Raw genomic sequence first — 6,174 nt, 5'->3', positions numbered from 1 at the left:
GGAGGTAATCACTTAGGGATCCAGGCTCAATCTGGATCCCTAATCTCAATTCTGGCCTCAATCCGCAGAAGTTGAAAAGAGGACTGGAGGCTCATCAAATATTTCTAAAGACTAGCTTTTAAAGACCATCCCAGAAGATGCTTACATCATTTCTACCCCAGTCCATCAGTCAGAACCCAAACACATGCCTCAAACTAACTGCGAGGAGGATGGGGAAAATGAAGTCTTCCTGTGTGCCCAGAAAGAAGAAATGGGGTTGATGAAGATATAGCTGGTCTCCCTTCTAGGAATTTAGTGGCCCAGAAAGATCAGAAGACACTGAAGTATCTTTATTAGGGGGTGGCTGTCAAAAGCATTAAACAGAAGTGGAAACAAAGATGGGAGCCCATATGGATGAGATTGATTCATTCTGATTAATCAACACAGGATAAGGGAAGTCGGTTAGAGGAACTGAGTTTGGTTAGGGTCTTAAACGATGACTAGGTATTGAAATGGTAGAAGTAAAGGAGTGAAGTGAGACAAAGGCACAAGAATGTGAAAGTTCACAGCTTCCAGAAATTCTACATGAGGGATCTGGTAAGACTAGAGGAAACCGGAGTGGAGAGGAAAGAGGGTCAGATTCCCAAGGGTGTTAGATGTTTCGTTAAATAGTTTGAATTTTATTCTGTAGGCAGTAGGATGCCATGAAACCTTTTTGAATAAGTAGTAACATCATCAGATTTATATATTTAAAAGAGATGTTTTCTTTTCCATGCATTTGATTGTTGGCTGAGGTCAGTGGAAAGCAAAATGACTTGATAATAGACTCTCAGTTTCTTCAAGAGAAGGGCGCCTGGGTGGCTCAGTTGGTTAAGCGTCAGACTCTTGATTTGGCTCAGGTCATGACCTTGGTGCCCTGAGATCAAGTCCGTGCTCGGCCCAGAGTCCGTTTGAGGATTTCTCTCTCTCCCTCTCTGCTCCTCTCCCACCCCCGCTCTCTCTCTCTCTCCATCTGTCTCTAAAATAAATAAATAAATCTTAAAAAAAAAGTTAAATGTCATGTAGGGAGAGTCAAATGTCCCTATATGACCTACTTTACTGAGCTGAGAAAACCTCCTGCAAATGGCACAGTGATAAGCAACGAGAGTTGCAGGCTGCATCATTTGTCAGCATGGTGGAAAACTCCATCCAAATGCTTTTGAGAGAACCAGAGCAATTGCCAACTCTATGGTGTAACTCGGAATATGAAAATTAGATTTCAGGGAGTTACTGCAACTCTCTGTGTATGTTGTCATCAGCACCTTTGGGTTCCAGCTGAGGACAACCCATAGCTTAATCTTTAAGCTAAATATCCATTTCTTCATAGATTCTCAGTCCTATTGCTGCTTTGTAATATTGATAGCTAACTGCATTTCTCTATTACAACACTTTCCAAACACATGGAAATTTAGCTGAAGTCCTAACCTAGATTAAGTTTCTTTAGTTTCTTTGCATCACCTCAACAAAGGTCTAGCTCCAGCCCTTTTCAGTCCCATATCCCCAGTCTAGAGAACAATAGAAAATTCAGAAACATGAAAACCTTGATTTTTGTGTGATCTGTCTTCGGAGAAGTTTAGCACACTTGAGTAGAAGTTGCTGTTGGTTCTCCATCCAATGGCCAGTCTTTCCTTACTTCCTGCTCTCAGAGGCCTGGTTCTGTCCAGATGGCCACTTTTTCCTAACCTGACTCAGGAGTAAACCCAAACTAGGCTAATCTAATCACAACACCTCCGAACCCCTTCTTAGTGATGGGTTTAAGGTTGACCAGTTCTGCCCAAAGAGGTGTAAGCGCAGGCCTGCAAGGAAACTTGTTGGAGATGTTACCTCGATTGTTTTCCTTCAGTTTTATTGAGATATAATTGACTTTCAGTGCTACATAAGTTTAAATGAACGGCATAATGACTTGACTTACATATATTTCAAAAAAATTATAGTAAGTTTAGATAACATCCATCATCTCATACAGACACAAAAAAAATACCTTTTCCCCCTTGTGATGAGCACTTTTAGAGTCTACTCTCTTAAGAACTTTCAAATGCATCATACAGCAGTGTGAACTATAGTTGTCACATTGTACATGACATCTCCAGTACTTATTTTTCTTATTTATCTTATATCTGGAAGTTTGTACCTTGACCACCTCTATCCAGTTCCCCCAATCCATGCCTCTGGTCACCACAGATCTGATCTCTTTTTCTACGAGTTTGGGTTTTTTTTTTTTTAAGATTTTATTTATTTATTTGACAGAGAGAGAGAGAGAGAGAGAGAGCACAAGCAGGGGGAGCTGCAGGCAGAAGGAGAGGGAGAAGCAGGCTCCCCAAGTAGCAGGGAGGCCGATGCGGGGCTTGATCCCAGGACCCTGGGATCATGACCTGAGTAGAAGGCAGACACTTAACCGACTGAGCCACCCAGGTGCCCCTGTGAGTTTGGGGTTTTTGTCTGCTTGTTGGGGTTTTTGTCTGCTTGTTCGTTTTTTAAATTCTACATGTAGGTCTTTCTCTGTCTGACTTATTTCACGTAGCATAATGCCCTCAAGGTCCATCCGTGTTGTTGCATATGGCAAGATTTCCTTCTTTCTATGGCTGAATACTATTTCATTATAGAAATAAATAAATATCCACTTTATATATACACATATTCATTTATATACATATATATCCATTACATATATCTTGTTTTCTTTACCCATTCATCTGTCAATGGACTGCTAATGGAAACTTAGATTACTTCTATGTCTTGGTATTTTAAATAATGTTGAAACAAACATAGGGGTGCAGATATCTCTTTGACATAGTGATTTCATTTCTTTTGGCTATATACCCAGAAGTGAGATTGCCTGGATCATATGGTAGTTCTATCTTTAAGTTTTTGAGGATCCTCCATACTGTTTCCCACAGTGGCTGCACCATATTATATCCTCACCACCAGTGCATAAGGGTTCCCTTTTCTCCACAGCCTTGCCAGCATTTGTTATTTCTTGTCTTTTTTGATAATAACCATTCTAACGGGTGTGAGGTGATATCTCATTTTGGTTTTGATTTGCATTTCCCTAATGACTAGTGATGTTGAGCACCTTTTCATGTACCCATTGGCCATTTCTTTTCTTCTTCTTCTTTTTTTTTTTTTTACTATGTTTTTCACAATATAGTGCTTCAGGACTTTTTAATGTAAATAAACATTTGTGATTAGCTAATTTTCAAAATAATGATACAAATTTAGCATTCTTCTTGGAATGAAAAATTTGCTTGGAGATTACTTCATTCTTTTTCTCTTTTTCAAAAGTGCATCTCGTAGTGCCAGCTGCTTTTCTCGGAAGGAACGCTTGTTTTTTGACCAGACCTTATGGCTATATCACATCATCATAAAGTTCTTCTGTTTTTTCTTCTCTTTATTTGTGGAATTGGAAAATGGGTTCATTTTGGTGTTCTTCCTCACAAACTCTTTTCGGTCTCTCTTTCCAGCCATTGCCATTGCTAGTCTTGTCTCCTTGTCAGACTTTGGCTTCTTATGAAGGCGTTTAATGTCCCGAAGAGAAAGTAACTCACCCCTGGGCTCCTCATCACTGTCGATTTCAATATATTTCCTCTTTTGGGCTTTCCCTGGGGCAGCTTCGAGTTTTTACCTCATTTGGGCCATGCGGATTTTCTGGAAGTCTTCCTGAGTTAAAGCTCGTGCTAATGGCTGCAGCTTTGGCTTTCCGCTCCTCCATGGGCATGCTGTGGAGCTTCCTGGATATTTTTTGCTGTTCTTCATCAGAAGAGTGGTGCACATCAACCCACTCACCATTGGCATCTGCCTCCTCACTGAGACTGGTACTTTCCCACCCACCTTCATCGTTTTCAGCATCCTCTTCTTTTTCAACTTCTATAACTTCTGCTCCTGGAATGTAATCTTTAGCATCTAATTCTGCACTCTTGCTTTTATGGAGGCCTCTGTAGGCTTACCCCGGAATTTCTTCTGCAACATCTTAGAATTCAGTGTTTGGAAGAGCTGAATTAAAGCTCTAGCAGACATCATCACATTCTTATCTCTGCGTGTTTTATACTGAGCCAGGTCTTGGAGAAGTTCTTCCGTCATGGCTAGAGGACATCGAGCTGTTATCTCTTTTATAGCATTGATTCCTACGGTCATGACCTCCTCAGAGTTCTTGTCGGTGACAAAATTGTTGGCCACAGTCATGAGCACTGACTGAATGATATCTGGGGATACTAAGTGATGAGATGATTGGGCAGCAAACAGAAGGATCTTTGTTACTTCTCTTTGGTGAGGCTGCAGAAACCTTTGCACAAATGAATAGAAGTTAAAGAGAAAAACTCGTGAATTCCCACCAATCTGGAGATGAGGTTCATGAGCATCATTTTCACCTCAAACCTCTCCGTAGAGCTCTCTAGCTGCTTTAGTAGTTTTTCTGCAAAATCTTGGGGATCATGAATCAAATGAATAGCTGAAAAGTTAAAGACCTCTGGTTTTTTCTTCTTTTTTTGCTTCTTGAGCACTTTCATAGCCTTTTCCAACCTTTTCTTGTGTTTGGAGCTTTTCTTCCCTGTGGCATATTGCACTAGCACGTCTCTTGCTGTTGGTCCTTCATCCTCAGTTTCTGAGTCACTGTCCTGTTTCTCCTCTTCATCTTTCCCAAGGAAAAATGTCAAAGCAGCAACTAATATCTTGGTGACCTTAGAGAAACATGCAGTTGTGATCACATTGACAGTTTGGGCATCATTCCAGATGTTTCTTCTGTAGAGTTCAGTCATCACATCCAAAGATATCTTGGCTGCAGTTGCATTGCTGTCTCTTAACATGGTGTACATGAAGTTCTGCAACACTATATTCACTTTATTGTTCTTGTGTTTTGCATTTATATTCTTGATATCAGTGACAATATGTGTGTATAAAGTCTTTCGCAGAAGCTTATCATGGCAACGCAGAAGTTCAAAGAAGAGTTCTAGCAAACTTGATGGATTGAATAGATTCTTATTTCTCAGCAAAATCAAAGCTTTGCAAAATGTCATTCGAAGATTTGGATCCAAGACAGTGTGATTGTAGGAGAGAAGATCTTTCAGCTCTTGAGGAAAATTACTTAAATGTTCTGGATTGCGGTGACCAATCTGTGCCATAAACATCACCAGCTCTGCCCGTTCTTTGCTAGGTTTGTTTGGTTGTAGTTTGAAAATCTCCACATTGGATTTGTAGTGATTATACTGCTGTAGAAACTCCTTGATGTAGGCTGGCGGGTCCCGCTTGGTCAGATTCTGTAACTGCGGCAGGTTGCTGGGCAGCTTATTATTGTTTCTGTTAGACATGCTGGCTGCTGACTGGCTCCACAGGGAACAGTTTTAAGAAACCCCACACTGCCGGCAAACACCAACCGTGTTGGCTGCGTGTGGGAATAGTCCCCATTGGCCGTTTCTATATCTTCTTTGGAAAAATGTCTATTCCGGTCCTTTGCCCATTTTTTATTGGATTATTTGCTTTTTTTTTTTTTAGCTCTTGAGTTATATGAATTCTTTACATATTTTCGGCATCAACCCTTTATCACATATATGGTTTGCAAATATTTTCTCCCATTCCATAGGCTGCTTTTTCATTTTGTTAATCATTTCTTTTGCTGTGCAGAAGCTTTTTAGTTTGATGCAGTTTCACTCATTTGTTTTTTATTTCATTGCTTGTGCTTTAGGTGTCATATCCAAAAAATCATCCCTAAGACCCATGCTTAGGAGGCTTTTTTTCTGTTTTCTCATTACCTTGATTTTGAAGAGCAGTAATACTAACGTTTGTTTCTCTTCTTCCACTGGATGCTGTTGTGTCTGGCTATAGTGCCTGGAATAGCAGTGGCCACCTTGCAGCCCCAGGGGAGCCCAACTGATGACAGAGCAAGAAGACAGGAGGAACATAGGGCTCTAGTGGCTTTGGGAAGTTATTAGCTTAACCAAGCTTACAGGTGTTCCTTACTATGACCTCTCTTATAGGAGATAATTCACTTTCTTTACTTTTTTAAGCTGGTCAATTTAGAGTTTTCTGGTAATTTTCATTATTTTTTACCATCCCGGTGAGGAAGGCAGATGGTCAAAGCAGAGCACTCACTTTATAGATCTCTAGGCCACAATGTGATCAGCGCCCCTGGAGTTGTACCAAGTAGGTTCCAGAAAACAGGCCCTG

The 6,174-nt window shown here is 40.6% G+C and overlaps 1 pseudogene; it reads right to left on the bottom strand.

Moving 5' to 3' along the window:
- Window positions 1-3,179: 3,179 nt before the first annotated feature.
- On the bottom strand, window positions 3,180-5,318 carry LOC113925648 (annotated as a pseudogene).
- Between the last annotated feature and the right edge of the window lie 856 nt (window positions 5,319-6,174).

Source organism: Zalophus californianus, chromosome 2 (assembly GCF_009762305.2).
Source record: "Zalophus californianus isolate mZalCal1 chromosome 2, mZalCal1.pri.v2, whole genome shotgun sequence".
NCBI classification, from domain to species: domain Eukaryota; kingdom Metazoa; phylum Chordata; class Mammalia; order Carnivora; family Otariidae; genus Zalophus; species Zalophus californianus.
The sequence above is the reverse complement of the archived record's forward strand: the minus strand, read 5'-3'. Positions and strand labels throughout refer to the sequence as shown.